The sequence below is a fragment of the Thunnus maccoyii genome, chromosome 8, assembly GCF_910596095.1.
Source record: "Thunnus maccoyii chromosome 8, fThuMac1.1, whole genome shotgun sequence".
Lineage (NCBI taxonomy): Eukaryota > Metazoa > Chordata > Actinopteri > Scombriformes > Scombridae > Thunnus > Thunnus maccoyii.
This window is the reverse complement of record NC_056540.1, coordinates 34,032,648-34,055,000: the sequence shown is the minus strand read 5'-3', so window position 1 is coordinate 34,055,000 and position 22,353 is coordinate 34,032,648. Positions and strand designations below refer to the sequence as shown.

General features: G+C 40.2%; 1 long non-coding RNA gene across 1 annotated transcript; it reads left to right on the top strand.

The window, feature by feature from the left end:
- Positions 1-12,197: 12,197 nt before the first annotated feature.
- Positions 12,198-14,989, top strand: LOC121901567. Its single transcript, XR_006097313.1, has 3 exons — positions 12,198-12,669; positions 12,791-12,814; positions 13,129-14,989. It is a non-coding gene; the product is annotated as an uncharacterized LOC121901567 (long non-coding RNA).
- Positions 14,990-22,353: the final 7,364 nt, after the last annotated feature.

Genomic DNA, 22,353 nt, shown 5'->3' with positions numbered 1-22,353 from the left:
CATGCTAAATATCAACATGGCAGGATTATCATTGTGAGCATGTTAGCGTTTAACTGTAGACTAGTCTTGTTTTATTAAAGGTCATGTTCATAGGCGCCTGCTTATGCTTTGAAATGGGGGAGCAAACTTGGAAAGATACATAATTTGGGGGGCGTTTCTCCACCATCTGACCTCTTAGATTAAGTCAAGAAACAGCCGCCTGCACTAGTCCAGATTATGTAGATTGAGGATATGTATATAACAGTAAATGACGGGGTGGCTCAGGACAGGAAATGATTATTAGAAGAATGACTATTTCATAGTTACAGTGTGAGAGGAGAGGGAGCAGCGTGGATGTGAATACATTACAACATAATAGATTTATGTGTTCAGCAGTGTTATCAGTTGTGAGTTTGTTTTGCACTACGTGTGGCGTGAAAGCGAGTGAAACATGTCGGTTGCTTGAGTCTCAGGGTCGATGTGTGAGAGTTAGCAGCTCTGTTAAAAACCAAGTTACACTTGAAATCGCCGACTCCCATTCGGCTCCTTCGCCAACTTAGCAGAATCCTGTCTGATCAGCTAGCTAACGTTAGCTAACGTTAGGTGGGCCTGCTAGCAAAGTTAGCTAACGTTGACGTTTAAGCAACAGTACTGAGTCAGACTCATGGATGTATAAAGAGAACTGGATACAGCGTCGGAGGCGGGGCCTCGTTCATTCCTATGAAAGTTGCTCAGTGAAGCATGAAGCAAAAAAAAAATCGGAAAGAAAGTACCCGGATCTTCCGCATCGTGCGGCCCATAGAGCGAGCGCACTGGTGACCGAGTTGGCTACTTCCGGTTTAGCCCTCCGGCTAACTTGAACAGGGATAAAACAATTCAATCATACGACTCTTCGAGGCTTTTGAAATGTGATCGGACTGAACGGATTTAATTCTGATAATGAGACGAGTCATTTTGCGCGGGTTGTGACGCTCAGAAAAATGTATCCGCTGATTTACAGACGTCTCTTTCACAGTGTAAATCTGTGGGAAAAAGTCTTTTTGGGCCAGTGTGCATCATGTGACGTTGTAATTACATGTTTTGGCCGCTATGCCAAATTTGCTTTAAAGCCCGGCGCTCTTCCTGTATCCAGTTCTCTTTAGACATCCATGGTCAGACTGTAAATGTGCAGCGCTAACCAAGCTAGCAGCTAATGCTATGGTCGGCTCCACCGTCTCATCCAAACACGGTCACTTCTGGCTCCAAAAATCAAAGAAGGTCAAATCCAAGATGGTGACGGCGTCCATATGGTCGCTACCAGCTGCCATCTTTGTTTGGGTCAGAAAAACAGAGTCGCAACTTCAGAAACAGATTAAAAATCTTTTTAGTTTTTCATCCTGACGGTTTCAGAACAGCAGTTTGTTTCAAACATCATCAAGTAATGATGGAGGCTTTATTAGCTCTTTGACTCAAATATAAATGTAATTTAATTGTTTTATAATCGGTTTATATTCTGTGTATCACATTCATACGTATATCTGCAGACTTCTACCTTCATGTAACACTGAACTTCATGTTTAAATTGTATTTCTTTGTTAAGAACAATAAAGTTTAATCTAATCTAATGCAGTTTGCTGCTGATAATGATGTTGCATATAATTGATCCAAACAGTTTGATGAGTTCAGCGTTTTGTTTTCTGTTCTTTTTACTGTGAACTGTGTAATATTTGGTTTAGTAAATGATGCACAAAATACCGAGTTAACAGTTAAATTAGTTTTATTAGTTATTTGAAAGACAGTTTGGGAGGTTTATCAGGATAAACTGTTGGCTCGTATTACTTCTGTTCTCTCTACACTTTATTTTTTCATTTTTTCCACATAAAAGCAGAACGAGTGAGAATCTGCAGCTCATCCAGGATTCAGCTGCCAGGTTTCTAACTAAGAGAGAGAAGATATTATTATTACTGCTTCTGCTCTGGCTCCCGCTTGAGTTGACTTTAAAGTGCTTTTACGTGTTTTTAAAGCTGTGAACGGGTCAGGAACAGTCCACATCATCACCGTCCCACCGAGCCTGCAGCTCCTCTGCTGCTCTTTTACAGGCTGGAAAATAAAATAAAAAAAAAAAACTGGTGATGCTGCTTTTTAAAAAAACTTTTCCACAAAATTATAACAGCTAAACTAACAGCTACAAACACATTAATACAATCATTTAATCAGCTGTTTCTAATGACCTTTTACTGTTTTATCCACATATCTGGTTTGATGTTTCTTTCTTTCTTCTTCTGTGTTTTTATTGGTTTTTTATTTGTCTTTGTCATTTGCAGGTGAAACACTTTGAGCTGCAATGTTTGTATAAAATGTGTTATACAAATAAAGTTTCTATTATTATATTAAATATGTTATTTGAAAGCATATATAAAAGCATTTATAATGTCTGTAATGATCTGTTCTTTTGTTTGTGTGTATATATTACTGGAAGATGCACGTTTTATAAAATAGTGACGTCTTTTAATTACATATTTGATATGATACAGAAATATTAAACTAACTACATGAGACACAAACTGGAGTTTTCAACGTAAACAGAGAGAAATGTTAGAGACGTTTATCATCATCTCAGTCTGAAGCTTCTGTGTGTTTAATTGTTATTCAGCAGCTTAAATGAATGCGATCAAACAGAGAAGCTGCGGCCGCAGGGTCAAACACACGCACATATTAGCATGTTGGGATGCTGGTTAAACACGGACGGCGAGCAGCCAGAAGAACACGTTATATAATTGTGTCTGTGAATCTAATTAGAGACGTATCACAGTCTGATATCAGCTAACGAAGGCGGCGCTCAGTCGGATGATGAATGGGACGCGTCGCGTTAAAACATGATAAATCGGACTCTCCGGACATCAGAAACACGTCGGCTGGCTGGAGCGCCGTCCGAGTGTGGGATTGTGGGTAAATGAGACCTGAGCAGCTCAGTCTGTGGGTGGAGGGTGGGGGGGGGGGGGGGGGGGGGGGGGAGTTGTGTGTGGAAATCACAGGGGCCGAAAAGCATACAGAGCTGAAATGTCAGGCCCCTGAAGAGGGGCCCCCGTCTGACAGATCGCCGAATAAAACACAGAAGAAGAAGAGCAGCTCGGCGTCGCTTTCATGTAGAGACACAGAGACGCAAATAACAGACTGCAGCTGAATATCTGATAATATTATAGAAATAACTGATAACCTGATTCATTTAATGACTGACTGAACATTTAACATGTTTCCTTTCTTAAAGTGGTGTTATGAATGTAATATATACATATATACAGTTTTACAGTTTTAATGATTAGTCGATGGACAGAAAATTAATCAGTTTTTAATTTTTTGAGCAAATTTGCTGGTTTTAGCTTCTCAAACGTGATTTAATGATGATCTTTATTGTAAATGACAGTAAACTGAACATCTTTTAGATTGTTGAGGACATTTAAAGATGATAATCATTGACTGTATTTACACTGTTTTTTGACATTTTATAGATAAAGTGATTAATCAAGGTAATAATCAGTAGATTAATTGATAATGAGCTCTAAATGTGTCCTTCATAAACCAACCTCAGAGGAAAAGTTAATGAAGTTAAAATGTTATGTTTTACTTTTCAAAGATGTCGTCGTGATCACAGACGTCTTCGGTCTGTTTGATTTAAATCTGATATTTGGACAAACTGACTTCACACATGATGAAATATTGGATTTAAAGTCACAGTGAAACAGAAGTTAGAGTGTAAAATGAATATCTGAGAGGTGTAAAGTTAAATCAGATCTTCACACTGTGATACATCAGAGTGCTTTTATATGACAGGTACCGATGGCTTGTTGTACCGAAAAGCTGTTGTGTAGCAAAACAAATAAACACGTGAATCCACATCTTTGGTTCTCCATCCTACCTGGAGAAGAACGGATCCAAAAAGGAGAATTTAAAGCTTCAAACTATCCGGAGACGAGATACGGAGGGAAAGTTACCCAGTGTCTCCCAGTATATGTGTGTGTGTGTGGGAAACACTTTATAACTTAACATAACCAGTAACATAACCAGTCTTTACTAGTTAGTACTACATTTTAATAGTTTAATAGTCAACATATATTTGACATATAACAGGAGATAAATGAGCAGTTCACACAGTGACACAGAATTAAAATGAGAAAATGTGTTTTTCATTTTATCGCGTCTTTTAACCTTTGCTCGTCTCGGTCAGAAGACGAAAACACGAAGATACAACCTGCTGCTGGACGAACGTCACGTACTTACTGTTAATGAAAGCAGAGATGCGTGTTTAGCCTAGCTTAGCACAAAGACTGGGAGCAGGGGGGAACTGTTAACCTAGCTTAGCACAAAGACTGGGAGCAGGGGGGAACTGTTAACCTAGCTTAGCACAAAGACTGGAAGCAGGGGGAAACTGTTAGCCTAGCTTAGCACAAAGACTGGGAGCAGGGGGAAACTGTTAGCCTAGCTTAGCACAAAGACTGGGAGCAGGGGGGAACTGTTAACCTAGCTTAGCACAAAGACTGGAAGCAGGGGGAAACTGTTAGCCTAGCTTAGCACAAAGACTGGAAGCAGGGGGAAACTGTTAGCCTAGCTTAGCACAAAGACTGGGAGCAGGGGGAAACTGTTAACCTAGCTTAGCACAAAGACTGGGAGCAGGGGGAAACTGTTAGCCTAGCTTAGCACAAAGACTGGGAGCAGGGGGAAACTGTTAGCCTAGCTTAGCACAAAGACTGGAAGCAGGGGGAAACTGTTAGTGTAGCTCCTTCAGAAGAGATAAAGTACACAACAACTGTGTGTGTGATCTCACAACCAACCAGAAACAACAGAAGAAGAGAAATCAGATTAAAAGTTTTATATTTTATGGACAAACTGCTGATATAAAAGCATTAATTATAGAGAATAATTTATTGTAATTTCCATCCTGAAACACTCTGTATGAGCTACCAAACCACAAAGTCTTGACCAAACTAAACATGATTCATCAATATCTGGTGTTCCAGGATGCAGAGAATATAAAATATATGAAGGTTATTTCTACTATCTGTTCTATATTTGTTTTCTTTCAGAGCATTCATTTTGTTAAGTTTTAATATTCAGATTTCTGACTCAGAATGGTGTCACATGGTTTCTGAAGCTGCAGAACAAACAGATTCAATCTGAGACGACGTGATGAAACAGATTAAAAACTCTGAGGTCTTAAGATGTGTGTGTTTGTGTCTCCCTGCTCGTCGACTGTCAGGCTCGCAACCTTAATGACACACAGCGACACTTAATGCTCCCACCAAGACAGTGATTATCACCGCTGTAATCCTGCAGTTCATTAGTCCCCCCCCCCCTCAATAATTAAGTTGGGGAAGTGCCGGGCTCCAGGGATCATCCTCCTCCTCCTCCTCCTCCTCCTCCTCCTCACTAATGCACACATTAACCGTCAGACCTTCTTTAAAGGTGTTCAGGATCTGGTCTGGTCCCGAGGAGGATTTTAGGTGGGGGTGTGTGTGTGGGGGGGGGGGGGCAGTCTTCACCTGACTTGTTGGTTTTATGGGCGTATCGATCAGGTCGACGTTAACGAGCAGACGGGTTGTTTGCTTAATTGAACGTCATGTTGCCGAAGGGGAGTCGAGTTTTAAACGCTCCCTGATGTTCACAGAGAAACATCAACACTGATCATATCTGGAACCCACTGAACTTTCACTTATTAACAACTCAAAGTAAAAGTGCTCAAATATTAAAGAAAAAGCAGCCGAACATGAACTTTAAAATACAAAAAGAGTCAGTTTAACCCTGAATCACTCGTCTCTGGTTCATTTAATTTCTGTCAGATCGTCTGATGTCACGACGTTATATATATATATATATATAAACAGTGTTGGGCAGTAAGTGCACCTTAATATATAAATGATTTTTTTCAGTAACTGTAGCTTAAAGCACGTTTTGTCAGTTTTTCAGTGGGGAGTTACACAGTCTGATATGTTTTTTTCCTTTAAATATCTTTGAATTCATTTAAGAATAAACAGATTTGCAGCAGACTATCTGAGGAGGAAATGACATCAACACAACAAAGCGTTTGTGTTTGTGAAGATCAAACCTGTTCTGCTCACCGAGGCTAAAACTGTTTAATTAAAACATGAAACTTTCATCTGTGGAAGGTTTGATTTACAGTAGCAGCCGTGGTTTTAATGCGTCTCCTCATGTGGGGGCAGGATTAGATGCAACAAGGTTATATTATAATAATTGGGATTATTTATTTTTATCTACAGTAGATTTGTGAAAAATTATGTAAAAGTTTTGATTAGTTAAAACTTTCATCAGGAAGCCAAATATGTTTTTCTGCAGGGCCAGATTTGGTCCACAGGCCACTACTTGCCCACCACTGGGGTAGTAGATTACAGTTTGAAGTTCAGTAATCAGATTACAGTTACTAATCTTAGTAATACTCCGTTACTTTTACACGTTGGGGTCGACGTGTTCGCTGCCTGACAGGATTAACGGAGGGTTGATGTCAGCTGACAGACGCTCTGATGTTTCTTATTCACATGTTGTGTGTTGTTAGCCTGCGCGCTAACGTTAGCCACAAATACGCCTACATTCAGGAGTCACCTGACACTGGTTTAGTTCAGAGTTCAGGTCACTGAGGCTACGCTAACGCTAGCTACAGGACAGTCAGCAAATCCTTCCAAACTGTTTCCTGCTAGTTAAACCACAAACGTCTCAGTTTCTGTTTCTACATGTTAAATACAGAAGCTGCAGCGTGTTGCTGAGTGACAACAGTAAAGTAACGAGTGATGTAACGTGTTACTTTTGCTGCTGACTGAGTGATGTAATTATGTTCACAATGACTAATATGTAATCAGTCACTAATTACAAATTTCAAGTATTTTCCACACAACTGTGCCTCCATGTTTTAATTCTTTTCTTCTTAATCTGTATAAATAGTAGAATTACACAAAGTAACACTAACTTCCTCTTTTGTTGACATTGTTGAGGACGCCGCCGTCTTCTTTAAATATGACACTGAAGCTTTAACACTTTCCTGCAGTGTGAGAATAACAGTCGCAGGTTTGTGTTTGTGCAGAAAGGAAGATTAAAATCATAAAAACACACAGTCTGCACAGATTAAACCTGCATTCACTGATGTTTTGACCACTAGTAGTGAACACAACTCTGACATATCAGCTTATAAATTGATATTTAGTTGATATTTATTTATTTCAGTTGTTTATTTCCACATCCAGCAGTGACGGAGCAACATTATCATTCATCTGGAGTCGTGTTTGTGTCCACCTGGTGAATGTGAGTCCAGTATCAGCTGATGATTCTCTGTAGGTTCATCACTACGAGCCACATTACACACTGTCACTGGAGACATTATTATTATTATTATAATTTAATTGTATAAACATGAAAATGAGCAGTTATTTATGTGTTTATTTATTGTGGATTTTTTTTGTGAATGCAGTTCGTGGTGACGGTGAAGACAGAGGGAGCTGGAGAGAGAGAGGAAGAGGACGGTTTCCCTCGGTGAGGTTCATGTCTGGACCCCCGAGCAGTGCTGAAATACAGGAACACACACGCACGCACACGCACGCACGCACACACACACACACACACACACACACACGGTCAGTGAAATCTGTAAACATTATGAGAGAGCCGGACTCTGTTTCTGCCTCTGAGGACTCGCTGCTCTCATGCATAATGCAGACGCAGAGTTTGACCGCTGGCCTGCAGCTGATTGGCCGTCTCGGGGTCGGGGTGGGGGCGTGGGGGGGGCGGAGGGGGGGCGAGGCGTCCATCTCTAGCAGCACTGGATGACTGACTGACTGCTCGGACCTCCCAACAGACCCCCCACCACCACACACACACACACACACACACACACACACACACACACTGACGGATCAATGCAGGTGGACCGAGCTGCTGCTGCAGGATTATTTGACCACATCGACTCCATTTTCACTTTCTTTGTTCACATGAGGACGAAGATGAAGAGATGAAACCTCAAATCTCACTTTGTTTGTTTCTCTCATGCAGAATGGATTTTTATTCTACATCAGGTAACACAGACAGCGCCCCCTAGAGGCCGCACAGTCCATCACAGACACACTCTGAGCAAACAACATTGAATTTCACCACAAGTGGAGCTGAAATGTAAAGTTTGTAAACAGCAGGACAACTTGTGAGAAATTACATCAAAATGTATTTTATAAATCAAAACTATGACATTTGACAAACATCCAAACTCATAGATTATAAATAAAACATTTAAAATGTAAGTAATTTTTAGTTTATACACCAAAAGTACAAGACATGAACTCCAAAATTTTACCCACGATGGCATCAGACTGAGTAAAGAAACCAAGACATCCTTCTCCATGGCAACGCCCTCCAGCTGCTCCCAGGGGACCCCGAGGCGTCCCCAGGCCAGGAGAGATACGTAGTCCCTGCAGTGTGTTCTGGGTCTGCCTCGGGGTCTCCTACCAGCTGGATGTGCCTGGAACACCTCCAGAGGGAGGCGTCCAGGAGGATCCTAACCAGGTACCCAAACCACCTCAGCTGGCTCCTTTCAATGTGAAGGAGCTCCTCACCTGATCTCAAAGGCTGAGCCCAGACACTCTCTGGAGGAAACTCATTTCGGCTGCTTGTATCCGTGATCTCTTTCTTTCAGTCACTACCTAAAGCTCGTGACCACAGGTGAGGGTTCGAATGTAGACCGACTGGTAAATTAAGGGTTTTGCCTCAAGTGGCTCAGCTCTTTCTCCACCACGACTCTCCAGTACAACACCCACATTACTACAGAATCTGCGATGTTCCTCCTGAATCAGAGGTTCGACCATCGGCCGGAGCCTCCTTTCCAGCACTCTGGCACTACCCTGGTCAGCTAGTCCACAGGCGCTGTCCCCGATCTCCATGTGACACTGAAGAGGTGTGCCAGCCATGAAAGCCCAATAATGTCCGGAGCCTTCAGCATCTCAGGGTGAATCTCATCCACACCCGGCGCCTTGCCACTGATGAGTTCAGAGACGTCTGCCAGAGATATGAGTGAGGCCTCCCCTGCATGTCGGTCAGGTTTAGGAGATCCTCAAAGTGTTCCTTCTACCACCCGACAATGTCCGCAGGCAAGGTCAGCAGCTCTCCACCCCTGCTGAAAACAGCCTGGGCTAAGCCCTGCTTCCCCTTCCTGAGTCGCCTGACGGTTTCTAGAACTCCTTTGAGGCCGACTGAAAGTCTTCTCCATGGCCTCCCCGAACTCTTCCCACTCTCAGGTTTTTGCTTCAGCAGCCACCTGAGCTGCCGCCCTTTTGGCCCTTCCGTACCTGTCTGCTGCTTCTGGAGACCCCTGGGCCAGCCAGACATGAAAGACCTCCTTCTTCAGCTTGATGGTCTCCTTCACCGCAAGTCTCCACCAGCGGGTTCTTGGGTTGCCGCCCCGACAGGCACTGATGAACTCTGAGCAGCAGCCGCCTCCACAACTGAGGTCCTGAACATGGCTCCTTGGTTTCCTTGGTTTCAGCCTCCCCTGGGATGCAGGAGAAATTCCTCCAGAGTTGGGAGTTGAAGACCTCACGGACAGGAGCTTCCACCAGATGTTCCCAGTCCACCCTCAGTGTCCCCCGCCACCTGATCCAACCATGTCTAAGACGTGCAGCCACAGATCTGATGACACAACTACAAAGTCTACCATCAATCTTTGGTACCAGGTCCACTTATGAACAACCTTATGCTCGAACATGGTGTTAGTTATGGTCAATCCTCGGCCAGCACAGAAGTCCAGTAACAATGTACCACTCGGTTCAGATCAGGCAGGTCGTTCCTCTCAGTCACACCCCTCACGGTTTCTCCGTCATTGTCCTCGTGAGCGTTTAAATACCCCAGCAGAACTATGGACTTGCTGGTCCGGGCCCTCCCCAGGTCCCCAACGAGAGACTCCAAGAAGGCCGGATACTCCGTTTATATAGAGAGATATCTGTACACACATACATGCACATAAACATATGTGCACATATTTACACGCATACGTAGACACGCTTACATACTGGTGTTATATCAACAGTATTATTGAATATCAAACAATTAATTTATATTTGTTATATTATTTCTAAAGTTTTTTGGAATTTCTAAATTGAACTACACGGTTAAATCATCAAGATAAAAAAAACAAAAAACACTTATTTACTAGCTTTTTCTGAAGCTTTCAACTGCATCTCATGGTCTTCCAGAAAAAGCATGTGGCCCTTGAGTCAAGCTACTGTTTCAAAGTCAAATCTAATCAAACCCTTTTATATTCCTTGAAGATTATACTAAACTCTTTTTTTCTATTTCAATGTGCTTATTTATTTTATTTTTTATTATTATTTTATGTACAATCCAGTGATTAATGAGACAGGTGGGTGGATGTTGATACTATTATCTAGTATTGTAATAATAATTTGTTTCTTACAGTAACTCCTGTTTGAGCCTCACAAAGTTCTTCTGCATTGTGAATAATGTCAACAGTGATGCAGATCTCACACTCACTCACAGAAGAGCCCTCATCTGTATATTCACAGCGGTCTGTACAAACCTTCATTTCCTTGTTTAACTTCCTTTTTATCTTTTCTTCCTCCAGTTTGCTTTGAAAACGAGCGCCGAGGTTCAGAGGCCAATTCCAACATTTCTTTTTCCTTTTTTTCCATTTTTAATGGAGACGTGCGGTCATGATTTATTCAAATGACAAACCTCTCCTTTCTCTCTTTTTCTTTCCTGCGGTATTAGTCACTGGGTGCTAATGTCAGATTACTTTACTAGCCATTGTGCTCTTGATAAATGACTGAGACAGGCAGTAAAAAATAGATCAAAACCACTGGGATGAGAGAAAGGAGGGGAGGAGGAAGGAGCAGAGAGGCTGTTAAATCATTTCCCTCCGCCGCCCGACAGCCCTCGGAAAATGCCACCCATTATTCGTGTGCCGTGGCTAATCAAAGCTTCCAGAGTGATTAGAGAGAGGAGATGCGGCAGCAGCAGCAGCAGCAGCTCCTTCTTCCTCCCACCTTAACAAGCCATTATCACTCCAGCTGAACCGCCGCTGCCGCCGCCGCCTCGCCACGCCGCCTTACTGGGTGAAATATGGAGCACTTCACTACGCTTGCTATATCACAGGGCAGAGCGCAGGGCGGCAAATTGTGTTATTAGCCCCCTAAATATGTAATTAAGGAATTTTCTGAAGGAGCTGAGTACAAAGAGCCACTTTAGACGAGTGACAGCGAGAGCAGGACGTCACCTCGGGATCAAAAAGCAACAGAACAACATGAAAAAAGTTTGATTTGTTTGATTAAATTCACACATTAATTAGTAGCAGTTCTATATAAAGTAATAACTGAAGGTGGATTACAGACGGGGGACAAATTAAAGGAAAAACCAACATAGAGTGTCGAACAGTTTCAATGTGGTTTATTTCCACAATAAGTCAAGTAAATATAAATAATATAAAATAGAAATTTACAAAAAATTATATGTAAAATATAATCTACACAAGTCAAACAGGTGGTTTGATCATGTGACTCCAGAACGACACATAGCAGCGTTTTCTAATCTGGCGTCTTCATCAGCAGGATGACATCATCACTGTTAATCAATAATGATGTTTGATGATGTCACAGCGCTGTGGTTCAGGTCTGGGTAGGTTTAGTAGAGATCATGGTCGAGGTTAAAACGGGTCACTTGAAACATGTTTAGTACTTCCTCAAAGTTCATCGTCATGGCAACAGTAAACACCAATCGTAGTTAAGGTTTTTTTAAACTGTCCCGACTCACTTGTTGGAAACAGGAAGTGAACAGTTGTCTCCTAAAGCCACTTTTTACAGGTTAGTATCTAACTCGCCTCCTGATGTGGACATTTCCTCCTTACATTGACGTCATCTGAACTGCACCTCGTCTCATAATTACTATAAATGGCGTCTGTTACTAAAATTATGACCCGTTGTGTGGTTTTTCTGGGGAGGACACTCTCATTCCAAAATAAGAGTTCATGGATGGATGTGGTGGGTTTATTAAATATTCATGGTAGAATCTGAGATACCTCATCATAAATCTGAGTCAAATGATGAGATATTGATTAAAATTTAACTTAAAAATGTAAAAAAAAATTTGATGTTTTGTTTTTTTATTTAATTAAGTCACAGTGAGATAGAAGCTAAAACATTTTACTTTGAAAATCAAAACTGAAATAGCAACGTCAAGTTAAAAACAAGTAATTGAGATTTAAACAAAGTCAAACTTTTTAATATTTTAAGTTAAAATTATGAGATACTAATTTGTTTGTTTTTTTTACTTTGTGGGTCAAATTTGGAGACAGGAAGTAAAATGATTTACTTTCAAAGTAAAACACTGTGACACTGGATAGTGAAAAGTTTGACCGTCAAAGTCAAAGTTCAGAGATAATAAATCAAAAATGTCACTTTCAAAGTGAAAATTTTGATATTCTTACTTTGTTATTTAAAATTACGTCACAAATTTATTTTCACTTTGTCAAAATGTTTAAAGTTTTACTATGTAATGTTCATTCTGTCATAATATCAAAGTGTTGGACAGAAACAACAACATTCTGGTGATTTAGAGTCTTATAATAGAGGAGCTAGAAGTATAAAGTTTGACCTGATGGTGGCGCTACAGGAAAGGTCGTGTGTTCATCCTCTGGAGAGACTTCAGGACAGTGATGTTAGTTTCTCTTTGTCTTTACTTTACATTAGAGACAGTTGATGTGCTTCAGCTTTCAAGCATGAGATGCGTCTGTAAAACCATCCTCTGTATCTTTTGTTTTTTCTTCTTCTCGTTTTAGAACCAAACAGCTGAATTATTTACGGTGAGGGTCGGAGCAGAGCTCTGTGCTGCAGCGACACTAAACTGAACATATCTAAGTGAAGAACAGTGTCTGTTAGTGCACCAGAGTGTGAAGAAAACAATCTGTCTTCTAGAAAAGACACGTTTTGGAAAACTTGAGGTCATTTGTTTGTAACTTTTTAATATATTCTTATTGTTTTTCTGATTGCTGCAGCTCAGTACGTTTGCAGGAGTTTATATCCTGCACGTCATGTTAATTGCACTCAAATGAGTTGTTGTATTTATTAGTTTTGCTGGAAGAATCTGCTTTAAATTGGCTTCTTATCCTTCCTGCAGAGATCATCAGTAAGAACAGACCTGCACAGATACAACAGGATCCGGTTTGGTGTGTTTGGAGCTTAAATACCAGAAAAATGTCAAAGTTTTTGAGCCACAAAATAGCAAAATTAAGGAATAAAGTCTCAGATATCTTGTGAAGTGAATATTCAGGTGAGCGCTTCCTGTCATCAGGAGCAGATGTGTGTGTGGGGGCGGAGCCTGGTAACACCTGTTCAGCAGGTAAGAGACACCTGGCACCTGTTGTTGTGACTCTCAGCACCATGGCAACACCAGACAGCTGCATCCCAAACTATGAAAGTTTCAGTAATTAAGAGTCAGAGTAGTTTTCATTATGTTGACGTTCACCTCGTGCAGGTAAGGAGGTGTGTGTGTGTGTGTGTGTGTGTGTGTGTGTGTGTGAGAGCTGTATTTATACATATATATTATACTTATATCAACTTGTTTGTGTAAGAAAGCTAGAAAATTCTACACAGTTTATCCTCTAGAGGGTCGATATTTATGTATAGAACATAATTAATCTTTCACATAAAATACAGTGTAAACACAAGTCAACATAAGTTCTTTTGATATATTTTATATGTCATAATTTTTCTTTAATATAATATAATACTGCAGATTAATCAACTTGTGTATCATTGCAATATGCAACATCCAGGAATAAAGAGCGAATGTTAACGTCTGCTGTGTGTTAGACGTTGTTGTAAGAAAGTCACATGACGAGTGGAAGTTTTTTGCAAAACTAATGTTTAAATGTAACGTTGTCTGATGTCATCAGCATGTTAACATGAAGGTCTTGATAAAGGGTTTGGTTGCTAACGTTAGCATCGTTGCAGCTGCGGATCCGTCTGTCGTTCAAGTTATTTTCATCTCGCCAGACGTCAAACGACATAAAATGTGCAAAGTCTTTCATTTGTCTGAGTCTTTCTTTCACACTAAACGTTTTTAGGGAGTTTTATCTGTTACGTCCCTGAAGGATCTTCATCTCTTCCTGATGGCGGTCGTGGGGTCGTCGGACCTTCTGAAATCATTTGGATTAGTTCTTTAGTAAAGCAGACTGTTCTATAACCGTCTGATAGTTGTTGAGAAACAGACATCAGCCTCCAGAAAGCGACATCACCGCTATGACTGACAATCCAAACTTTAAAAATAGATCATATTTAACCCTGACACTCAGGTTCTCCAGCAGAGAGAGCATCCTGGTCATTAATGTTCATTTTGAGGTGAAAAACTCCATATTACAGCGTTAATGTGGCCTTGAACAGTCTTGTTATCAAAGCTCAGAGAAGAGAAATGTTGCCGGGTCATTATCATGGACGACCACCTCTCAGAGATGAGAGAGTCGACTCTCGGTTTCCCCTCGATGGCAATTAGACGAGTGTGATGGGATGAACTTCACTGTTTTAGCCGAGAGCGAAAACTCTGCTGTCAGGCTGCTGCTGACAACCAGACGAGAGAGGAATCAAATAAATCTGCAGCTCGGCTCCGTTTAATCCACTCTGAGAGACACAAATACTGAAGGAAGGAGCTTTTACTGCAGTACAAGTATCAGTACTACAACAGAGAAATACCTTTAAAACTATTCAACTATTATTATGTGTGACGTGTTCCTTTATTACCATGAACACACACACACTGGAGTTTAGAAATACTCACAATGTGGATTCATCCGCCACTGAAAATAGTCCCCAACAAACGATGGTGAAAACTGTTGTTTTTAATAAGCTGTTTAAAGGAAGTGAAACTGTATATGTGTGATACATCATCTTCAGTATGAAATACAAAATAACACCAGACACATAATTAAAAGTCTTCAGTAACAGCAAATATTTTTCTGTTTTATTGTTTTATTCTATTCTGATTTATTCTGCTCTATATGTACATATTATATATATATATATATAATAATATATATATAACACTTGTTTTAATTATTTCTTCTTTGATTCTGAGAAATAAAGTTTTTCTTGTCAGTTTTTGATTACGGAAGGAAAAGAATCGAGTTGTGACGCGTTGGACCAAGATTAATGCTGTGTGTGTGTGTGTGTGTGTGTGTGTGTGTCTATGTGTGTGTGTGTGTGTGTCTGTGTGTGTCTTTGTGTGTGTGTGTGTGTGTGTGTGTGTGTGTGTGTGTGTGTGTGTGTGTGTGTGTGTGCGCAGTTCCTTGAACGACCACTTGAGGCTCCAAAAGTGAGTCAATCCCCATAGACCCCCATGTTAAAATGTCCAACTTTACAGCAGAAATAAACATGTTTACAGCCTGGTACAAACAACGGTTTTGGTCTCTGTAGCTAATTTCCTCTTTCATGACAACTGTACGGGGGGTGAATGTTTTTATAACTCACCCGTTTAAATTTATTAAGCTGTAAAGTTCTGCATAATGAAGGACATGGCTGCTTTGAGTGACAGGTCCGCCAGCCGCTAGGTGGCTTGTTTCAGCCGTTCGGCCCCGCCTCTTTGCCCATTTCTGATTGGCTGGGAGTTAGGCAGCGTCACGCACTGCCAAGATGGCGACGGCCGGAGCGGCTCGCTTTGAGCTTCAAAACCGCTCTTCAGAAACCAACGAGTGTCGTCACGGTAACTACGTCCATATTTTTATACAGTGTATGATCTGAGTGTTTAGATTTACATTCACATCGTCAGTGAATTCCTTCATATGTTTCATTTCTTCGTCCATATTTCCTTCGTAGAGTCAATATTTCATTTCAAGTTTAATATCCATTTCAAAACTATTACTGTTCCATTCTGTAAATAGATTTTAACAATTTAATTTTAATATTACTTTATTTCATTATTATTACTTTACTTGTGTCTGTTTTTATTCCTCTGTGTTGTGTTTTTTTTCTCTGTATGTTTGCATTGGCTAATAAAACTGACTCTGATTGGATGAGCTGCTGTCAAAAGATGTCCAGCGTTGTGTAAACATTAGCTTATAGCCTCTGCTCCAATTAACATCCTGTAATATAACAGCTCAAATAAACAACATGCAACTATAGCAACCACCATAGCAACGATAGAAAGCCTGAAAACATCTTTGTAATAACTAACAAACTAAACATCATTTACATTCACTGAACCAAGACTATCAAAATAAAATGCACATTTCTGGCTAGAAAAGTTATCACAATGCATTTTAATGCTGAAACTTAAAATCTTAAAATGTTGCATTTTCCACTGAGATTAAAGGAATGGCAGCCATTTTTTTTTGTTTTGAGCAGACAGTCGTGACGTGGACGCATGCCAATAAAAAAGAACAAACGTAGACATTCACAGTTTTAGAGCCGTTATTTTGAAAGTATGTGTGGATCATGGTAGCTGTTATACATTTGACTGTGAGGCTGAGCTGAAGACACGGCTGGAGGAGCTCTGAGGAGACTCTCTGCTGCACAAACTGCCAATAAGTTGTTCATTATTTACCTCTCAGCTGAGGGCAGAGCTGCTGCCAAAAAAACAATCCTGTGCCAGAAAGTTTCCAGTTCACGTCTATCGGGGATAATAGTGCTAATAATGAAAAACCGTCTCGTTCCTGCAGCCGACACTCTGACATACATGAAATCTGTTTGATAAGGTTTGTAGAAGCTGCTGCAAATATAATTAATAGCAGTATTTCTTTTTTTTTTTTAAGATTTCTCTCTAGATTAAAATTTTAAAATTGCCTCTAAAGCAAAGTGGATCCATTATTTCTGTCCGAACAACAACCCTTAAAGTCGAAGGATCACCTCACACTCTCCAACTGTTGCCTGTAAAGGTCTGAACACACCAGGATTTAAAATGTAGAAAGTTTGCAGTAATTTGATTTGCTTTCAAAGGAATCGTAGCGACTGGATTCACTGATGGAAGAAGAGTTCTGAGTTAAACTTTCAGTAACTTTTACTCCTAATAAACCATCTTCACCTTTGAGGGTACAGAGAGTCCAAAATGTAAGAAGCTATCGTAGCTAATTAGCTGCGATGCTAACATCCAGTTTTATTGAAGGTCAGTTAGAAAACTCGTTATCTCAGAGAGCTTTTCCCTCCTTAGTAACTTTTTATTGAATGAAAAACAGAGATGGAAGGTAACTAAGTACATTTACTCAAGTACTTCAGTGCAGTTTTGAGGTACTTGTACTTTACTTGAGTATTTCCATGTGATGCTACTTTCTACATTTCAGAGGGAAATATTGTACTTTCTACTCCACTACATTTATTTGACAGCTTTAGTTACTTTTCAGATGAAGATTTGACACAATGGATAATATAACAAGCTTTTAAAATACAACACATTGTTAAAGATGAAACCAGTGGTTTCCAACCTTTTTGTCTTTTGACGTCTTACAAAAAGCAGTGTGTAGTCGGGGTCACATTTCACATGTCTATGAGTTGTTAACAGCTCCACCAAATAGTGATTTTTCCCTCTAAACTTCTCACATGCTTTCATTTCAATAAATGTTCAAATGATCCAATATTTCAGTAAAAATCAAAGATTAGAGAAAAAGTCCAAAAACTGAAAACAGATTTGTGTATCAGAACTTTGTTTTTTCTTCTTTCCTCTCCCATTAATCATCTCACGACCCCTCAGATTTATCTGCTGACCCTTTGGAGGGCCCCGACCCCTAGGTTGGGAACCACTGGACTAAACTAGCTAACTGTATATAAAGTAGTGTAAACTAGCTCCACCTCCAGCAGCTACAACAGTAACATGCTGCTCTAACACTGATGCTTCACTATTAATAATCTAATGATGTCATATATAATAATATATCAGTCAGAGGGACCAAACCACTACTTTTACTGCAATACTTTAACTACATCAAGCTCATAATACTTATGTACTTTTACTGCAATACTTTAACTACATCAAGCTCATAATACTTATGTACTTTTACTGCAATACTTTAACTACATCAAGCTCATAATACTTATGTACTTTTACTGTAGGAGGATTTTTCTTGCAGTATTTTTACTTTGCTGTATCAGTACTTTTACTGCAGTAAAGTATCTGAGTACTTCTTCCAGCAGTGATAATAGCGTGTTAGCTAATGTGACTGAAGTAGCGCTGGTGAGCTAACTGCTAGTTAGTGATAAACAGGATCGTTACAAACATGAGAAACAGAACTGAACAAAAAAATACAAATCAAAGAAATATCAAAAAGGAATAAAATGACAGTTAATACTGGAGGCGAGGTCACAGCTACAAACTGGATGAGAAGAGTAATGATCCACTAAGAATAAGAAAAAAATCAAATTTAATTGAAAGGAGAAGAAGATATATTTTTAAAACATGGTGACCTTTTAGAGACCAGAAATATAATCATCACTATTAACAATAATTCTGTTGTTTTTATGTATTTATCTAGTTTTTCTGACTCTACGAGCATGTCGGTGATCCTCCTTGTTCCTTTTATTCCTCTACTAATGTCAGATATTATTCTGTGTTTTATTTTATTTAATAGTTTTAATATGGAGCTGATTATTTGACTTAATTCTTATTTTTTGCTTTGGCTGAAAATATGAAAAATAAAAAAAACCCAAAAACAGAGTGATGAAAGATGCAGCACACCTCTGGAAACACTGCGATTAGTTATTAAACATATTGTAGTTTCAGTTAAAAGGAGCAGCATTGATTTGGAGGCTGCCGGCGGCGGCGGCGGCGGCGCTGCTCTGTCCTTGATGTCTTCAGAGGGCGTCAGACTGACTTCACATTAACGTCTTGTCTTTTTATTTTCTTTCTCCTCCTCGGTTATCGATTAGCAGCCGAAAACTTGACTGTTGCTGACAAACGGACGATTCCCATCAGGCCGAGGGGAGTTTTTTCAGGAAACAACCTTGGAGTGGACGGAGTGAAGCATCGCCCTCCGACGCTTATTTATTTACCACATCACTTCCAGCTCACACGCCATTCTTCTTCTTCTTCTTCTTTTTTTAAAAGAAAAGTCTCTGGGGGAAAATAAAAGCTTCAAACTGACAGACGTGTGGAGGGATGATGGATCATCACGAGCTGATTTCATCACATTAGTCAGGCGATCACATGTTTGTCTTTGTTTGCTTTATTTCCTGGAATCTGATAAAAACTCACTTTTCTGTTGGAGGTTTGTATGAATCTGCTGTAAACTGATCTTTAACTCTGAGCTGAAGGAAGTTTAAAAATAACTTTGTGTGTCTGAGTTTTTCATCACGATCTCCTCTTTTTTCACCAAATCTTTCCAGCTGTTTCTCCGTCATGCGACAGATTCCTCAGCAGCAGATTTCATCCTTTTTTGTTTCCTTTGTGTTTTTGACTCTTTACTCTTCATCCTGGATCAGAAACTCTTCTTCTCTTCCTTTCACTTCATCACAGCAAACAAACAAAACATCCTCGCCAAAATAAAAATGTATAATTAAATATATTTAATATATATCACCATAAGGATCAGCTGTTTCAGGATTTTGTCGGACTTGACTGCAGCGTTGTGTCACTTCCTGTTGCTGCCGCCTGAACGCCAACACGGTGCAGACGAGAAGCGAACCAGATTAAACTGACACCTCGCTGCGATATGATGTATATTTGTATTTACTGTACTGATTGGAACTTGAATCTTGAAAACTCTGCAGGAAGTGAAGGAGGCGGGTCAAACCCCCAACAGGAAGTGATTGTGTCTCATCGAGGCCAAATCATGTAATTTGCAACTTCCTGTCATGTGATGCACACTTTGACCTCGTGAGGCAGCTGGATTTGTGAGATCACGCGAGAATCCGTCTCGACAGGCGCTTGTCGCTGGCGTCCGTCCCTTGTTAGGGGGCGGGGTTTAGATGTGACAGACTGACTGGTTCATCCAATCACACGCCAAGTATTTTTTTTGACAGCCTGCCCGTTCAAAAATACTAGTGGAAAGTGGAAAAAGATATTTTCTCAGAAGGTTCTGTGTAACAAACCATCTGGCGTGTCAGGTTAATGCACACTGGCCCAAGACGCATTTTTCCCCACACACACAATCACTGGAATAGCAGCGGCTGTAAAACGCTGAATAAATGTTTCTGAGTGAAATGACTCGTTTTATTATCAGAGTTTGATCCATTTGGTCAGATAACATTTTGGAAAAGAAAGAGAAGAAGAGCCGCAAAAAGATCAAATTATTTTATCTCCGTTCAAGTGGACGAGGAGCCAACAGGAAGTCAGCCGGCTCGGCCAGCGGAAGTCTCTACTGAGCATGCTCAGTGGAGACGCTGACGTGTGAACATCCTACAACTGGAAGCTGATTTTCTTTTTGTAGCAACTTTCACTGGAATAAACCGGCGCCATCTTTGAGTTAATATCAAGTCTTTATAACACATCCAATGATGTCACCGTGATGTCACTGTGATGTCACCATGATGTCACTGTGATGTCACCGTGATGTCACCATGATGTCACATACAGACATGACAGCAGTGACATAAACACGTTAATCAGCCTGAAATAAGAAGATAATCTATATTTAACAGCTTTGTAATATTTCAGTGCTGCTGTTTTTTATTATTTTTATTTGAATAAATGTTTTTTTTCTTCTTCTGTCTTTATAATCGTTCAGCTGAGAAACAACTGAAACAGTTTTTTTTCTGTCTGTGTTCAGATTATTTTGACTTTTTTTTTTTAGAGAAAGTTATTTATTGCAAAGATAATTAGTTTGGAAAATGTTTTTTATTTCGTCCTGCACTTGTCAAACTCTTTAATAATGTAAACAGGAAGTCGTTTAATTGGATCTGGCACGTTCTCTGCGTGATGGATTTCATCATGAACCAAAAAACAAAAAAAAAAAAAAAGCTTTCTGAGAGGAAACAGACTGTCTGAGCGTTTTTATTAATCGTCTCCTCCTAATTTAACTGAGCCGGCTGTCATTAAAGACGCTGAGACTCTCGTCCTGTACGAGCTGCTTTCACGACACAATTCATCTTTTTGGCTGCTTTAAGCCTCCAATTTGTAATGAGTTATTGGGCTGTTCCCGAATATTCCCCTGTGATTGAGCAGGAAGTATTCGGGACATGATTTATAGATGTTAATTGTGGTATTCAAAAACTCACAATGGAGTACAGGAGGGAGGGAGGGAGGGAGGGAGGGGGGGGTAAAAAAGAAAGAGAAGAAGAAGAAGAAGTGAGGTGCACATCTGGAAAAGTCATCATGACTGAAGCCAAGTTCTGGTCCTGGGAGGGAAGTAAAAGCAGAGCTGAATTTGAACTAAGCTGCACCCTGGAGAGTACAAAATATTTTCCCCTGTCAGCTCGGCCCCGGGCCCCTCAAATCCCAAATCTGCCGACCTCTGCCGAACCCTCGTCCACATCATATCCCGCCCTGCAGGAGCTCCGCTGCTCTCTGCCCAAACAAGACATATTTGTATTTGATATTAAAGCAGCATCAAGCGGGACATTCATCACTCTGAGTCGAAACATTTCAGAGGGGGAGGGACGGTGGGGGGGGTGTGTGGGGGGGGAGGGGGGAGGAGGATGGGAAAACAATATGTGTCTTTTCCTAAAGTGGAACCCACCTGCAGTTTCCAGGGAAGACCCGTCCTCCGCTCCCACCGAACCCAAACTGAAGAGAAGTTCATGAAAATGACTTGAACTGCATCCAGAGGTGCTAATGATCCCTCCTCCTCCTCCTCCTCCTCCTCCTCCTCCTCCTCCTCCCCTTCCTCCCCCATCGACTCCATCATCCATAACCTCACATGTTTTCCACACGGGGAGAGTCGGCCGCATAACGACAGAGAGTTTTTTTTTTTTTTTTTAAATCTGGTGTGAAGTGGAACAGTCGGGATCGAATCGCAGAGAAGAAACTCAACATCAGCTCGTTTAAACTTCCTGCTGATATGAAAGTATTTACATTCACTTAAAATACCTTTAATTAACCCTTCAATAACCCTGAAAACACACCTAACACACTTAAACCAGACAGCTTCATGTCATTAACAAATGAAGTAGATTTTAGATGAAGTGGTGTCTAATTAATGATATTTGTTCTGATTCAGTATTCAGCTGTTAGTCAGCTATAAGTTAATGGATCAGTTATTGGATTGTAATATATAATATTAAATCATTTTCCTACATGGATAAAAAGTCATTAAATTTATAACAGATAAAATAATGTAATAGGCAGAAATATAATATGAGCCTTAAATGGACTTTAATTTAATATTATTAATATTATTGAGTCCATACAGTAAAATACAAATACATATTTAGAAACTTTAGGATGAATTTAAAATAACATTCAGATGTTTTTTTAACGTCTTCAGAC